An 18,024-nucleotide genomic window follows, 5' to 3' on the forward strand; every position below is an offset into this window, starting at 1 on the left:
CAGTAAGCATTTTTGCTGCTGAAGGTATGGTAGGGAGTAGGTAATGTTTAATGAGATGTACCACTGGGGGGGGGGGGGGGGAGGAGGAGGAGAGGGAGAGTGGAATCGACTCTGAGCTCTCTACAATGCCTGCTGTTTTCTGTATCTGCTAACATCCCCCTTGTTTAGCTCCAGAACTGTTTCTTCTCTCAACATCTAGGTTTCCAAATGCCCTTTTGATCTTACATGCACCTTAGGGTCATGGTGACTGGACCCTGGTTTTCATGTCAATTGGTCCATGGCTAGAGGTTTTAAACTCATTCAAAATCCATCTGTCTTGACAAATTTTTCATGTATCGTTTCCTCGCTGGTATTTCTTATAATTCATTCTTGATATTAATACTACTTAATATTAAAATGAATCATAGTGATTAATTAATGTGTCACAGAAATCATTTACGTTTGTCAGAATCAATGCCTATAGTCAAGTATATACACTGGAATCACTTTAAGAAAAATTGTTGACCTCAGACAGCACATTTCCCCTCTCCTTGTCCCCATGCTCCAGTATATACAGATTTTAATGTTCTGCTGGTCATCCATTTTACAGTACCTACTAGAATTATCAACAATCAGGATATACCAGGTAGTTTTAATGTTGAATATAAAGCTCCCAATGATGAAGGGAAGGTTTTGTGTGTAGTGAGATGGGTACATATTTCTGGGTGATTTGGATTTTAGTCCTTAAGTTCCATGTCTCAGTGCTGTCACAAGATAGCAGTACTTCAATTTCTTCTCTTATGGTAGATAACCCATATATGAGAAATATGGTGTATTCACAGTGCATGTGTTTTGATTATATACTGTTTTGATTTTAGCATATATCACACAAAAAGAACGTTTTGCCCAGGCTCTAGGCAGCCTACAAGATCGTTTTAAAAAAAACAAAAACAAAACCCAGTCAAACCAAGACAAAGACAGCAGTAGTAAAGCAGTGCCCTTTCTTTTCACAAAAACAACCCGTCCACAGAGTGAATTTACCTCCTCCTCACCTTCTGCAAAGAATTTTGCTCCAAGAGCAATGGACTCAGTCCATGGCAGATAGTGATTTTGTCTTGGTGTCATAGCAAAATTTTCATGGCTGAATCAGATATTATTATTATTCATTTGTATCCAAACAGCCTTAATTCTTACATACCCAGGAGTAACATGTAAGAACGAAGTTTCCTTTTGAAACTGTTCACATTGGGGAACTATGCTAAGCCTTTCCAAAATAGCCACGTACCCACCAGAAAATAAGACCTCAGAAAAAAAGGAAAGAGAAGACAATACTTTGCTTTATAGATATTCAGCAAAGGCTTGTCTGGTCAGATACACCTTTTACCCTGCTCTGGAGGCTGATCCACTGAGATTAAGGCAAACCACCAGAGGGAGTAAGTTCCACAGTTAGGGATCCTTTAACAAGACAGCCTGGTTTCCAGTCCTCAAAAGTGCACATCTGGGGACTTCAACAAAAGCAGCTCAGTTGTGCATTGTTATCTTGATAGTGCATAGGGAGATGGTACATGTTAATGATTTTAGGGAAAAAATAAAAGACTAATACACCGCACCCCACCATCCTGTTCTTTCTGAGACCCATGCATTTTATAGTGGAGAAGGATAATAAACCAAAACATGTGACTTACTGTATGGTTTTGCAAGTCCTTTCCTCACTTACCACTCTTGGGAGTCACAGCTTACGTTATGGACTTCAGAAAGCTCATTGTGCTATTTTTAGCCTGTCTTTTGTGTACTTTTCCAGCTTTCCATGAAACAGTACATCACTGCATACAATTGTACTTTACTGTGTAATCTAAATACTGAAAAACACAGAATTAGGGTACATGGGGCCAAATGAACTTTTGACAGCAGAAGGCCTGAATGTACGTTAATCATGAGTCTATATTTTGTGCTATACTGTATTTGGAGCATTACATTGGGCACAAACTATAAGCTTTCAGGTAAAGATTATTGCAGAACCTCTCATGATGAGAAACAGGGAGAGAATCATAATGCAATCTATTGATCAGTTGTGCTTATCTGACCCGTATCACTTTAATGTCATATACTTATCCTCACCTTACCCTCGGGAGGTAAGACATTATCATCCCCCCTGTTTTATAGAGGGGGAACTGATGCACAGAGAAACTAAGTGATTGTTTTTCTAAACTTTTTTTAGAAAATTTAAGAGCTTGATTTCTTTTCATTCCCTCCATCCCCCAAAAATAGCTTAACACAAATTATATTGAGACTATAGATGTTCATATACATTCACTTCTAGAACACTAATAAAACATAGCAAGCGAATGAGTTGGTGGTATGTAGTAGGCTGGTGCTTCTAAAAAGACAAAGAATGCTGGAAGGGTTTATGGCAAAGTTTCGCAAGGTGTGGGACAAAACCCATGGGATGTCATGGAAGATGTATACATTTAAGCTGGGTATGTCTTTACTAACACATGGTGAAGTTGTGGAGGGGTTGGATGGGGAGCCCTGTCAGTTTCATTTTCCTGAAAGGAAGCTCTGCTTTCAAAAGTTTGGTTTGGGGAATTACAGTAATAATGGGATATAAAACTTCTTGGTCATTGATTTGACTTCGATAGGTAATGACGGAAAGCTGTTAACACCGTAAGTCTCAGTTCAACACTTGGTGAATCACTAGCAAAATTTGTGCCTTTCTGCCTGGGCATTAAGACTGAAGTCTCCTTTCACTTCTTTAAGCAGCCTTTCCATGGGAACATTGCAAACTTTGGTAAGGCATTATGGGAGGAAGCTTGTGCTACCATTACCCAGGCTCCAATTGTGTTGTGAATAAAGGTGGACTTTGATTTCCACAAGTTTGGTTTGTTTGTTTGTTTGTTTTTAAAGAGAGAAACAAATTAAAGAGAATAGGATTTTGTTTTAGCTCTGTCCTGTCAAAGTTTCGATTTGAGTTCAGTTCAAGCTTTATGTGAAATCTGAGGTCAATTCTTACTCCAGCCGCAGTTCCATCCCTTCTGTTGAATGGGTAAAATTTTCAAAAGTGCCTGTTACCAAAAACTCCTAAGAGCTTGGAGCTTCTGAAAAAATTACCCTCTGATTATGCGAGTGTGTATATGTAATGACAGGTTTCGGAGTAGCAGCCATGTTAGTCTGTATCCGCAAAAAGAAAAGGAGTATTTGTGGCACCTTAGAGACTAACAAATTTATTTGAGCATAAGCTTTCGTGAGCTACAGCTCACTTCATCGGATGCATTCAGTGGAAAATACAGTGGGGAGATTTATGTACACAGAAAACATGAAACAATGGGTTTTACCATACACACTGTAACGAGAGTGATCAGGTAAGGTGAGCTGTTACCAGCAGGAGAGAAAAAAAACAAACACCTTTTGTAGTGATAATCAAGGTGGGCCATTTCCAGCAGTTGACAAGAACGTCTGAGGAACAGTAGGGGGGAAAGATAAACATGGGGAAACAGTTTTACTTTGTGTAATGACACATCCACTCCCAGTCTTTCTTCAAGCCTAAGTTAATGGTATCCAGTTTGCAAATTAATTCCAATTCAGCAGTCTCTGGTTGGAGTCTGTTTTTGAAGTTTTTATATTGAAGAATTGCCACTTATAGGTCTGTAATCGAGTGACCAAAGAGATTGAACTGTTCTCCGACTGGTTGTTGAATGTTATAATTCTTGACATCTGATTTGTGTCCATTTATTCTTTTACATAGAGACTGTCCAGTTTGGCCAATGTATATGGCAGAGGGGCATTGCTGGCACATGATGGCATATATCACATTGGTAGATGTGCAGGTGAACGAGTCTCTGATAGCATGGCTGATGTGATTAGGCCCTATGATGGTGTCCCCTGAATAGGTATGTGGGCACAGATGGCAACGGGCTTTGTTGCAAGGATAGGTTCCTGGGTTAGTGTTTTTGTTGTGTGGTGTGTGGTTGCTGGTGAGTATTTGCTTCAGGTTGGGGGGCTGTCTGTAAGCAAGGACTGGCCTGTCTCCCAAGATCTGTAAGAGTGATGGGTCATCCTTCAGGATAGGTTGTAGATCCTTGATGGTCTCTCTCAAGCGTTCTTACAACTGCAATACCCACCTGCTGAAGTGAAGAAACAGATTGACAGAGCCAGAAGAGTACCCAGAAGTTACTTACCCCAACTAAAACCTCTCCAATGAATCATCAAGGATCTACAACCTATCCTGAAGGACGACTCATCATACTCACAGATCTTGGGAGACAGGCCAGTCCTTGCTTACAGGCAGCCCCCCAGCCTGAAGCAAATACTCACCAGCAACCACACAACAAAAACACTAACCCAGGAACCTATCCTTGTAGCACAGCCCATTGCCAGCTGTGTCCACATATCTATTCAGGGGACACCATCATAGGGCCTAATCGCATCAGCCACGCTATCAGAGGCTCGTTCACCTGCACATCTACCAATGTGATATATGCCATCATGTGCCAGCAATGCCCCTCTGCCATATACATTGGCCAAACTGGACAGTCTCTATGTAAAAGAATAAATGGACACAAATCAGATGTCAAGAATTATAACATTCAACAACCAGTCGGAGAACACTTCAATCTCTTTGGTCACTCGATTACAGACCTATAAGTGGCAATTCTTCAATATAAAAACTTCAAAAACAGACTCCAACCAGAGACTGCTGAATTGGAATTAATTTGCAAACTGGATACCATTAACTTAGGCTTGAAGAAAGACTGGGAGTGGATGTGTCATTACACAAAGTAAAACTGTTTCCCCATGTTTATCTTTCCCCCCTACTGTTCCTCAGACGTTCTTGTCAACTGCTGGAAATGGGCCACCTTGATTATCACTACAAAAGGTGTGTTTTTTTTTCTCTCCTGCTGGTAATAGCTTACCTTACCTGATCACTCTCATTACAGTGTGTATGGTAACACCCACTGTTTCATCTTCTCCGTGCATATAAAATCTCCCCACTGTATTTTCCACTGCATGCATCCGATGAAGTGAGCTGTAGCTCACGAAAGCTTAGGCTCAAATAAATTTGTTAGGGTATGTCTGCACTACAAAATTAGGTCGAATTTATAGAAGTCGGTTTTGTAGAAAGTGGTTTTATACAGTTGATTGTGTGTGTCCCCACACAAGTGCTCTAAGTGCATGTAGTCGGCGGAGTGCGTCCACAGTACCGAGGCAACGGTCGACTTCCGGAGCATTGCACTGTGGGTGGCTACCCCACAGTTCCCGCAGTCTCTGCTGCCCATTTGAATTCTGGGTAGAAATCAGAAGATGCGAGCGTCATATACCTTTCCCGGCCATCCCACATCGATGTTGGTGAAACGTCCCTTGTGATCCACCAGAGTTTGCAGCACTATTGAAAAGTACCCCTTGCGGTTTATGCCTGATGGGGCTAAAACATTATCGCGGGTGGTTCTGGGTACATATCGTCAGGCCCCCGTTCCCTCCCTCCCTCCGTGAAAGCAAGGGCAGACAATCGTTTTGCGCCTTTTTTCTTGAGTTACCTGTGCAGACGCCATACCACGGCAAGCATGGAGCCCGCTCAGCTAACCGTCACCGTATGTTTCCTGGGTGCTGGCAGACGTGGTACTGCATTGCACAGCAGCAGTTAATTGCCTTTTGGCAGCAAACAGTGCAGTATAACTGGTAGCCGTCATCAACGTAGTCCTGGGTGCTCTTTTAATCGGGCGCCTGGGCAAACACGGGAGTGACTCAGCCAGGTCATTTCCCTTTTAAATTTTGTCTCGTGGCGATTCAGTCCTACCGGCAGTGCACTGTCTTTTTAACCTCCAGCCAGCAGAAGATGATGGCTAGTCATCATACTGCACCGTCTTCTGCCGAGCACCCAGGAGATGATGACGGCTAGCGGTCATACTGCACATTCTGCTGCCAGCAAGATGTGTAAAGATAGATGAAGTGGCTCAAAACAAGAAATAGACCAGATTTGTTTTGTATTCATTTTCTCCTCCCTCCCTCCCTCCCTCCTTCCCTCTGTGAAATCAACGGCCTGCTAAACCCAGTTTTGAGTTCTAGTCTTGAGGTTTTGAGTTCTAGCCTTGAGGGGGCCATTCAGTTTCTCGCAAAGCCACCCCCTTTGTTGATTTTAATTCCCTGTAAGCCAACCCTGTAAGCCATGTCATCAGTCGCCCCTCCCTCCGTCAGGGCAACGGCAGACAATCGTTCCGCGCCTTTTTTCTGTGCGGACGCCATATCACAGCAAGCATGGGGCCCGCTCAGCTCACTTTGGCAATTAGGAGCACATTAAACACCACGCGCACTATCCAGGAGTATATGCAGCACCAGAACCTGGCAAAGCGATACCGGGCAAGTAGGCGACGTCAGCGCGGTGACGTGAGTGATGAGGACATGGATACAGACTTCTCTCAAAGCATGGGCCCTGGCAATGTGGGCATCATGGTGCTAATGGGGCAGGTTCATGCGGTGGAACGCTGATTCTGGGCTCGGGAAACAAGCACAGACTGGTGGGACCGCATAGTGTTGCAGGTCTGAGACGATTCCCAGTGGTTGTGAAACTTTCGCATGCGTAAGGGCACTTTCATGGAACCTAGTGACTTGCTTTCCCCTGCACTGAGGCGCAAGAATACCAAGATGAGAGCAGCTCTCACAGTTGAGAAGCGAGTGGCGATAGCCCTGTGGAAGCTTGCAACGCCAGACAGCTACCGGTCAGTTGGGAATCAATGGGCAAATCGGGCAAATCTACTGTGCGGGCTGCTGTGATGCAAGTAGCCAATGCAATCAAAGATCTGCTGATATCAAGGTTAGTGACCCTAGGAAATGTGCAGGTCATAGTGGATGGCTTTGCTGCAATGGGATTCCCTAACTGTGGTGGGGCCATAGACAGAACCCATATCCTTATCTTGGCACCAGAGCACCAAGCCGGCGAGTACATAAACCACAAGGGGTACTTTTCAATAGTGCTGCAAGCACTGGTGGATCACAAGGGACGTTTCACCAACATCAATGTGGGATGGCCGGGAAAGGTACATGACGCTCGCATCTTCAGGAACTCTGGTCTGTTTCAAAAGCTGCAAGAAGGGACTTTATTCCCAGACCAGAAAATAACCATTGGGGATGTTGAAATGCCTATAGTTATCCTTGGGGACCCAGCCTACCCCTTAATGCCATGGCTCATGAAGCCGTACACAGGCAGCCTGGACAGTAGTCAGGAGCTGTTCAACTACAGGCTGAGCAAGTGCAGAATGGTGGTAGAATGTGCATTTGGACGTTTAAAGGCGCGCTGGCGCAGTTTACTGACTCGCTTAGACCTCAGCGAAACCAATATTCCCACTGTTATTACTGCTTGCTGTGCGCTCCACAATATCTGTGAGAGTAAGGGGGAGACGTTTATGGCGGGGTGGGAGGTTGAGGCAAATCGCCTGGCTGCTGGTTACGTGCAGCCAGACACCAGGGCAGTTAGAGGAGCACAGGAGGGCGCGGTACGCATCAGAGAAGCTTTGAAAACCAGTTTCATGACTGGCCAGGCTACGGTGTGAAAGTTCTGTTTGTTTCTCCTTGATGAACCCCCCCGCCCCTTGGTTCACTCTACTTTCCTATAAGCTAACCACCCTCCCCTCCTCCCTTCGATCACCGCTTGCAGAGGCAATAAAGTCATTGTTGCTTCACATTCATGCATTCTTTATTCATTCATCACACAAATAGGGGGATAACTACCAAAGTAGCCCAGGAGGGGTGGTGGAGGAGAGAAGCACTGGGAGGGGTGGTGGAGGAGGGAAGGACAAGGCCACACAGCACTTTAAAAGTTGAAAACTTTAAAACTTCTTGAATGCCAGCCTTCTGCTGCTTGGGCAATCCTCTGGGGTGGAGTGGCTGGGTGGCCGGAGGCCCCCTCACCGTGTTCTTGGGCGTCTGGATGAGGAGGCTATGGTACTTGGGGAGGAGGGCGGTTGGTTACAGAGGGGCTGCAGTGGCAGTCTGTGCTCCAGCTGCCTTTGCTGCAGCTCAACCATACGCTGAAGCATATTGGTTTGATCCTCCAGCAGCCTCAGCATTGAATCCTGCCTCCTCTCATCACGCTGCCGCCACCTTTCAGCTTCAGCCCTCTCTTCAGCCTGCCACTTACTCTCTTCAGCCCGCCACCTCTCCTCCCGGTCATTTTGTGCTTTCCTGCACTCTGACATTGTCTGCCTCCACGCATTTGTCTGTGCTATGTTGGTGTGGGAGGACAGCATGAGCTCAGAGAACATTTCATCACGAGTGCGTGTTTTTCACCTTCTAATCTTCACTAGCCTCTGGGAAGGAGAAGATCCTGTGATCATTGAAACAGATGCAGCTGGTGGAGAAAAAACATGCTTGCTTTTAAAAAACATGTATAGTATTTTAAAAGGTACACTCACCAGAGGTCCCTTCTCCGCCTGGCGGGTCCAGGAGGCAGCCTTGGGTGGATTCGCGGGGGACTGGCTCCAGGTCCAGGGTGAGAAACAGTTCCTGGCTGTCGGGAAAACCGGTTTCTCCACTTGCTTGCTGTGAGCTATCTACAACTTCATCATCATCATCTTCCTCGTCCCCAAAACTTGCTTCCGTGTTGCCTCCATCTCCATTGAAGGAGTCAAACAACACGGCTGGGGTAGTGGTGTCTGAATCCCCTAAAATGGCATGCAGCTCATCATAGAAGCAGCATGTTTGGGGCTCTGACCCGGAGCGGCCGTTTGCCTCTCTGGTTTTCTGGTAGACTTGCCTCAGCTCCTTAAGTTTCACACGGCATTGCTTTGGGTTCCTGTTATGGCCTCTGTCCTTCATGCCCTGGGAGATTTTGACAAAGGTTTTGGCATTTCGAAAACTGGAACAGAGTTCTGATAGCACAGATTCCTCTCCCCAGACAGCAATCAGATCCCATACCTCCCGTTTGGTCCATGCTGGAGCTCTTTTGCGATTCTGGGACTCCATCATGGTCACCTCTGCTGATGAGCTCTGGCCAGTGTGGCAAGCTGCAGGTGACCATGCAAACAGGAAATTGAAATTCAAATGTTTGCGGGCCTTTTCCTGTCTACCTGGCCAGTGCATCTGAGTTGAGAGTGCTGTCCAGAGCGGTCACAATAGAGCACTCTGGGATAGCTCCCAGAGGCCAATACCATCTAATTGCATCCACAGTACCCCAAATTCAATGCGGCAAGGCCGATTTAAGCGCTAATCCACTGGTCAGAGGTGGATTAAGGAAATCGATTTTAAGAGCCCTTTAAGTCAAAAAAAAGGGCTTCATCGTGTGGACGGGTGCAGGTTTACATTGATTTAACACTGCTAAATTCGACCTAAACTCCTAGTGTAGACCAGGGCTAAGTCTCTAAGGTGCCACAAGTACTTCTTTTCTTTTTGTATATGTAATGTATTCATATCATGATGATATATGTGCTTACTGTGATATTAGTTAACTGATGGATACGTTTAACAAATGGTAGTACATTTTAAAATGCATGGTAGAATGGTAGGAACCAAACCTGCAACTCTCATGGACACTAATGGTTCCCACTGAAGTTAATAGTATTACTTGCACGAATAAAGACTATGCACAAGTAAGGGCTTCTTATGCTATAGAACACAGTTTATACTGTTTTTGCAGTTTTAGATGTTGAACCACAGTATGAACGAAAAATTAGAGTACTGTTTAAGTATCAGTGGGGAGGAAAAAAACCTACAAGCTATTCAGTTGTCTATCAAAAATATGAGTACCCCTAGTTTTTTTCCTTTTTTTGGAATACTCCTGAAAATCATTTCCCCACTTCTAAAACGTTTTCACTGTTTCTTTTTCTACCACACAACTAGATTTCTGGTGAAATATTAAGATTTCTTTATTCATCTTTTAGCTACACAATGGGCAGGTCTATACTACAGCCTGGATCAATGCTCTGAGATCGATCCACTGGCAGTCGATTTAGCGGGTCTAGTGAAGATCTGCCAAATCGACAACAGATTGACCCCGTACTCTATCCCCAACAAGAAGAGTAAAGTAAATCAACAGGAGAGTTTCTCCCATCGACCCTCTGTTATGTAGACCCCACGGTAACTCGACCTAAGGTACGTTGACTCCAGCTACATTATTCACATAGGTGGAGTTGCGTAGCGCAGGTCAGCTTACCGCGGTAGTGTAAACATAGCCAAAGTTAACACCCCTTTTGTTTCTTGTTGTAGCAGTGACAATAACAACAAAGTAACAGGTTAGAAATCTTTTACAAATGTACATTATTCCCTTAAGAACCTGTAGGTCACCTGTTGTTGCCAGTAAGGTGGTAATATATTCTGCCTTTCTAAGGGCCTGATTCTTTTCAGTTGAAGTCACTGGCAAAAGCCCAGTGATTTAATCAAGGGGCACATTCCAGATTCTGCCCTCATGTACATGAAACCAAAGGGAGTTGGATCCCTTTATCTGTTGGGAAAATGTGTCTCTTAGTAATCAGTTGGTGTTCCTGTGAGCTACAGCAGTATGCCATTGTTGCTGCTGCTGTTTAAATCAAAGAAGCTCTTAACTTAGTGTGCTCCATGATCTAGTCTAGTCCATTCTAGATCACTTTACTTATTTGCATGTATTGAGTTAAACAGTATTTAGATAAATCACAATAAATGTCGGCAAAAATAAATGGAAACAGGAATCATTCTGAAAATGCCAGTCTGTTGTGGAGTGCAGTGTAATTTAAAGTGACTTTATTATTTCAAGTGGCAGGGTGGGGAGAAAGGGAGAGGAATTCCATTACCTGTGTTACTAATAGCAGTTTGGATTAGCAGCACTGCAAGCATTTAAAAAAATCTAATTTAATTTTCACCACTTATGCTGTTTTGTTTTGTGCTCTGCTTTATGAAAGATGGTGCACTAGCCTATTTCAGTTTTATTTCTGGTCAGTGGACCAAAAATTGCTCACTTTACTCTCTGGTTTAGTTCAATGTGTTTTTCAGATTGTTTGCTTCAGTGCTGCGGTTGCAAACACTACAGGGAATATTTAAATCCAATCTAAAAACTTCTAATTGAAAATTTAAAAAACTGGTGATATTTATTAATATTGGGTTTTGTGAAACATATTAAAACATGCTGTAAATCACCCTAAGATGACAATATCCCTTTATGGTCTTTCTAACATAAAATCTTTTTGCTGTAGAAAAAGAAAAATTAGATTTGGAAATGAAAGTATTTAAATATGTAAGAAATCACAAGTAGTCAGCAATACTATACATTTATAAGCAACTAGAGCACACCTTCAGTGGGGTTTTATAGCATAAGGTAGAAGGTCAAATGACTTTTAACCACCTAAGATGTACAATGATATTGTAGAAGTTCACCACCTGGATTGACTTTTCTGTTACCTAATTTATAAATGAAAGTAAGGGAAAGCATCAGACCTGTGCATTTATTGGATATCATTGGTAGAGGGATGATGTCATTGACAGCCAATTGGAGAGGACCATTAGTGATCAATGTTCAATAGAGATTTCATAAAATGCTGACATCAGTGCAACCTTCTACTTTAGTGGTTTCATAGGTCACCTGCTTGCCTATTGTTTCCTGCCTGTCGTCATCATATTGCCTCATTCTAATCTGGAAAGTACTTACAGATGTTGACTGATTTGGTGGAGTTTAATGAAAAACTGAAAAGATTTGGCTTTTAAATGCATGGTCCTGTGTGCTTGTTCTAGTGCTTGTAGGTGAGATTTATAAATTAAAAGTCAAATTATAAATGGTAGGGGCCAATGAGGACAGATACAGACATCTGGATTTTTTTGGATCCATAACCATGCCTTTACCTGTCTGTTATAAACATTAAAATATGATACAAGGCAGGGCATGTTCACAGAAAAGGATGAATTTCTTCTATATGCCTGTTTCTCAACACCACATGAGCCTATGGCGGGGCCCAGGGCTACCCAATGAGAGCCCTTCTCTTAGATGACTGTTGCAATAGGACAACCCCAGGAGTGTGTGGAGTTCCCTGTGGGCCCCACTTTGCAATCCAATGCTAGCTAGGAAGGCTAGTTAGTATATGTCTTTACTTAGACATTCAAGAAGCCAAGGTAGTGCATGTGATATGTCGATTTAAGCAACAAGATGCGACAGTTTGATTGCGACAGTTCTTTGACATCCAGGATAATTTCATGTACCACAATGACGGCTTATGTAAAGTTGTGTGGTGTTCAGTGCCTGAGGCTGAGCCAGTGTGTTACAACGGAGATTTCAGTCTCTTCTGTTGCAATGACTGAACGAAGCCACTAATTTTTAGCAGCCGTCATGTGAGTGTATTGGGATACGTATGACCAAACACAAAATACTTTTCAAATCCCCTACATATGGTAATTTCTCACCAAACCCACATGGTGGCACTTTAAAAGGAAAAGAAATAAAAAGTACGGAGAAACAAATGAACAAAATTTGACTTCTTCCCCCTCTAAATTCCAAGTGTAATAATTAAACAAACAGATACTACAAAGCATGTGATGTTTGTGTATTAACTAAGTGTTGGCCATGATGTCTTAGGCCTTGTGACATCATCCACTGAAGCATGCTGTATTGCATATTTCTGGCACATTTTTACACACACACACACACACACACTCCCCCCAAGTGGTCTGCAGTAATCTCGCCAAACCTTGTAGCATTGTTATGTAACACATAGTGTTTTGGACTTTACAATAAAATGCGGCACTACTATATTTATAAGGTAAAGTCCTTGAGTGTCCTACTGGACTTTGTGCATTTATTAATATTTATAGAAATGTTTATTATTTGCAATAATCTCTAAGTGCATCTTTATAATCTTCGATGGAAAAAACTCATAATGACAATGTTGTTCTTAGCGGCAGTAATAAGAGACGAGCCTCCCTGCTCCCCTTAATATATGTCCCTTAAAACCTCCTCACTGAACTCAAGATTAAGCAGATGTTTGAACAAATTGATGAGGTTGGCACTGACCTCCTGAAGGTCAAGAAATAAAGCAGGCTCTGGTGGAGCGTAGAGGAGGCAAGCGCCACAGCAAGAAACTTTGCATCAAGAACTACAGAGTTTAACTACAGAGTTAAAAGCTAGGAATGGTCCATAGAAGCATCTCTGCTAATCTAATAATTAAGAATGGTACACAGGGAGAGAAGTATTCTCATTCTGTAGGTTTCAGAGTAGCAGCCGTGTTCGTCTGTATTCGCAAAAAGAAAAGGAGTACTAGTGGCACCTTAGAGACTAACCAATTTATTTGAGCATAAGCTTTCGTGAGCTACAGCTCACTTCATACTGTAGGTAGCCAGCTCAGGGAATATGTAGGACTTTATAGATTAAAACTAACACTTTGGATTATCCTCAGAAATGCATAAAAAGCCATTCTTCTTCCTGGAAGGTATAAGGTGCTCATTGTGGCCTGCTTCAAAGATCGCCTCAAGCAGAGCACATTGTGCTAATCCACCCGGAGCTGACAAAGGAAAGAATGTTTGCCCAGTCCATAACTGAAATGAGAAGTCAGAACCACAATCCTGCCAACCACGTACAGCAAAAGGCTCTCTGGCCCCTATTGTAATGGGGGGCCCTGATCCAGCAGAGCACTAATGCACATGTTTAGCTTCAAGTACATATATCCATTGACTTCCGACATATATCCATTGACTTCTGCTTGTGTGCTTGCACTTAAACAGATGCTTAATTGCTATTTTGGATCATCATCTGTGATGATTTTGCCTCTTTTAATATAACTGGTAGTTGCCAGTATTATCCAAAATAGATTGCTCATTTCCAAAGAGTGAACACGGCTTGCACCCTTTCATCAGCAGATAATACAGTAAGAAATAATGCTTCCTGGTCTTCACTTTTCCTCTCTCTGTCCTAAAAAACTTGATGTTTTGGGTTTGGGTTTTTTTTAGCGTTCTCTAAAGAACGCTGTTGTAACCAAACCCAGTTGTAGGATACCATGTGCAATATCTCTCTCAAGACTGAGAAAAAATATGGATGTAAATGGGCTGCTTCCTATAGACAGTAATCTCTCAACAAGACACAGTCTATTCCTTTCTCATAATATATGTGAAGCTGTTAGCCAGGGCTGTTTCATAATTACAAATTCTGACCGTTAAATTCCAAATTCTTTTGGATCTTATATCTTCTTTCTTCCCCACATAAAGTACATTTCGCCCCCCATGGGACTGTAAAATAAATGAGTTGTTTTTTTCTGTAGACTCTTAATTTTGAAAACACCATCTGTCAAGGTTCCTTCCCCACTCTGAACTCTAGGGTACGGATGTGGGGACCTGCATGAAAACCTCCTAAGCTTACTTTTACCAGCTTAGGTTAAAACTTCCCCAGGGTACAAACTATTTTACCCTTTGCCCTTGGACTTGCACTGCCACCACCAAACCTTTATCTGGGTTTATTTTTATTAGGAAAGCATTGTTTGGAAATGTCTTTCCCCTCAAAATCCTCCCAACCCTTGCACCCCACTTCCTGGGGAAGGTTTGGTAAAAATCCTCGCCAATTTGCATAGGTGACTACAGACCCAGACCCTTGAATCTTAAGAACAATGAAGAAAAACATTCAGTTCTTGAAAAGAAGAATTTTAATAGAAGTAAAAAGAATCCCCTCTGTAAAATCAGGATGGTAAATACCTTACAGGGTAATTAGATTCAAAACATAGAGAATCCCTCTAGGCAAAACCTTAAGTTACAAAAAGACAAAGACAGGAATATCCATTCCTTTCAGCACAACTTAATTTCTCAGCCATTTAAAGAAATCTTAATCTAACGCATATCTAGCTAGTTTACTTACGAAGTTCTAAGACTCCATTCCTGTTCTGTCCCCGGCAAAAGCATCACACAGACAGACACAGACCCTTTGTTTTTCTCCCTCCTCCCAGCTTTTGAAAGTATCTTGTCTCCTCGTTGGTCAGGTGCCAGCGAGGTTATCCTAGCCTCTTAAGCCTTTACAGGTGAAAGGGTTTTTCCTCTGGCCAGGAAGGATTTTAAAGGGGTTTACCCTTCCCTTTTTATATTTGACACCTGTGTACCAAATACTGCCTTAGGTTGCATACACACAGATCCCATTGACTTCAAGATACATTACCTATGGAAAAACTAGGATTGGGGTATTTGTATGTGCATTCCTCTCTGTGGAGAATCCAAAACCCAGTAATGTAGATGGAAAGATTCCAACAGACTTCAATGGGTTTTGAACCAGGCCCTGTTACTCCTGCTATTGATCAAAAGTAATTGGAATAGGGGAAAGCTGTTAACTGCTGAAACCTTCATCGAGATTTGGGTAAAAATTCAATTCACCTTATTTATGTATATGAACTCATGGCCATCAACGGGACTACTGTGTGAGAAATACCAATGGGATGTTTGCCCCTTTTTTCTTTGAATGATAGTCATAATGATTTCACTAGATACTTCCAGGTGTCTGGAATTCAAATTACAGGCCACCCATGGCTATTTGGATCAAGCACTGCATCATCAAAGCATATGCAGCTACAGATAAATCAGTTCCAGAAAGGATCAGACTTCTCTGGCAGAGGTTGTTTTTGTTTTTGTTTTGTTTAATGGCAGATGTATGAAGCATCTAAGTGTTTTTAGGAAGTTAGAATAAATTCCTAGCAGATGGATTTGGGGGTATAGGGAGGTGAGGTGGTCAAAGGAGCATACTAAATTAATGTATAACAAGGCTCTGTAGTTTAACACATGGACCATCCTCTCTGTATGTGTGAAAATAAATAGTATATATTTCAATACCTTACTTCCTTTCAATTTCTCTTCCTCATGAGAACTGCATTACCTCAAATGTGGAGTTACGTTAATTGGTCGGGATTTTTAATGCTCTCTGAGTCACTTAAAACAATGGAAATGTAATTTCCGTGGCCACCCATTTTTAAGTGATTGTGGCACTTGTTTAAAGCGTCAGCCCTGGAGACCTGAGTCATCTGGTGATCTACAGAACTGGAGCAACTCAGGCAGCTACAGCACAAGCTTTCCCACCCTGTCTTGCTAATGTGCCTCCTGGGCAGGGACCACCTCCAGGGAAGAGAAGGCTAGTTCAAAGGGACAGGTGAATTATGGATATAGGGACAGAAATAAATTGCAGACAACCTGGAGTTTGAGACTCTGAAACCTGAGGTTTTATCTGTACGTGTAAAATTAAAAGAGAATAAAAGCCCCATGGGGCACATTCAAAGATAGGGCTGGCATTGTACTCTGAACATCTCCTGCATGCTTACCTCCTTGCCACCACACGAGTTAACCTCTTCTTCTAGATTGTGAGCCAACAGAATGCTGAGGAGGGCTTTCGTGCAATGGTTGCCATTAAAAAAGTCCACATTTACTAGCAGCTACCATACTGTGGTATTTGAGCGACTGTAAATATTTTCCTTAGTAAGGCTAGAGAAATGTTGCAGTATTTCAGACACCAGTGTGTGGCAACTGGGAACTTTTACAGTATGACCCCGGGGTCTCTAGGAGAGGCTCAGCTATGTCTCTGCACAAATGGACTCCCTCTACAGTCAAATGTCTGCAGCACACAGAGGGTGTGAGAGGAAATGTCTGCTCTAATTTTCAGCTCCCTTGGGAGGGGAGGGTGGATGGGTCTTGTTGACTGTCTCAAATTTAATGTTGCTGTATTTAATAGGTTAGTGCAACAGCCCTGTTTGTACTTCGCAGTTGCACCAGATATAGCAGTGAGCAGAATTTGATGCACTGTATTAAGGATAGGCAATGAATATTTATGATAGTCCTAGGGAGCCAGTAATAAACATGAAATCAGCATGATGCCACTAGCTCCAAATCTTTGACCTGTTTTAAGAGGAAGTAGAATAAAAAACAGGATAATGGACTTACGATGATGGAATGGTTAGTTAGGGTTGGTTAGAGCAGTGAGAATAATTAAGCTTTTGTTGCTTTTACAGAAGTCTGTAGTCTGAGATGTATGACTCAGCAGTATGCTTTCAGGAATCTAGATTACATGGAAAATATCAGTTTATGGTATTTTTTTTATTAAATAAAAAAATGTACCTCTCTTTTAGATGTCGGGGTAGCTTGTGCCCTTGTCTTATTCAGCCAAACAGAGGAAAATGGACGAGCAAGGCCCCCCTCCATCCTACCCACTCCTTTGCTTGTGCTCGGATTATGAAACACTACCCTGGCTCTCCAGATACTCCCCCTGCAAGCAAATGGGTGGGATAGGGGCGAAGAGGCAGTGGAGCCTTGGCTCCGCTCGCTCAAGGGGATGTCTACACTGCAGTTAGACACCCGGGGCTGGCCCATGCCAGCTGGCTCAGGCTAAGGGGCTGTTTCATTGCAGTGTAGACATTTGGGCTGGAGCTCAGGCTGTAAGACTCTGAGGTGGAAGGGTGCTCTACACAGCAATGAAACAGCCCCTTAGCTCGAGCCCAAGTCAACTGGCACTGGCCAGCCGTGGGTGTTCAATTGCAGTGTAGACATACCCTCGCTGCCAGAATTACGCAGACAGACACGAGGCACAAGTGATCAGCACCTTTTACATAGCTGCAGGAGCTCACTCAATACCCCTAAGCAAGAAGGGACAGAGGCTGCTCCTGGGGCACAGGCCCAAGCTGATCCGGAAGTCTGATGAGCCATAAATGATTGAAAAAATGAAAAATTGCTATTTTCTGATCTGTTTCCTGCATGTGTAATTTCAAAGGGGTGTGATTTCACTGATTGCATTTGGCCAGTGATAAGTCCATAATGTAGTTTAAAAAGAAAGTATATACTGTATTCAACTTTGAAAAGCAGCTATTGTGCAAACACAGTAAGTGCTTCTGATGAGGATTTTACCCTGTCTCTTTGGCCTGGGAGGAATGCCCGGATGATATTGCCAGCTGGATGTGTCACAGCTGCTTTGTCTTCAGTCCCAGAAAAACAGAAGCCTTGAGGGTGGTGGTTCTCTCTTGTTTTCATGTCTGCACTTACTCAGTATTGCCAGTCCCACCTGCTCAAAAATCACGAGTCAGGCTCCCAAAATTATGAGATTTTTAACAAAAAATTCGTTTCAGAGTAGCACCTGTGTTAGTCTGTATCTGCAAA

At 43.0% G+C, this 18,024-nt stretch overlaps 1 protein-coding gene across 4 annotated transcripts in view; it reads left to right on the forward strand.

Moving 5' to 3' along the window:
- ITPR2 (inositol 1,4,5-trisphosphate receptor type 2) overlaps nt 1-18,024 on the forward strand; it is a 401,023-nt gene that overhangs the window by 198,699 nt on the left and 184,300 nt on the right. The window lies entirely within an intron of this gene.

This window comes from Caretta caretta, chromosome 1, assembly GCF_965140235.1.
Source record: "Caretta caretta isolate rCarCar2 chromosome 1, rCarCar1.hap1, whole genome shotgun sequence".
Classification (NCBI taxonomy): Eukaryota; Metazoa; Chordata; order Testudines; family Cheloniidae; genus Caretta; species Caretta caretta.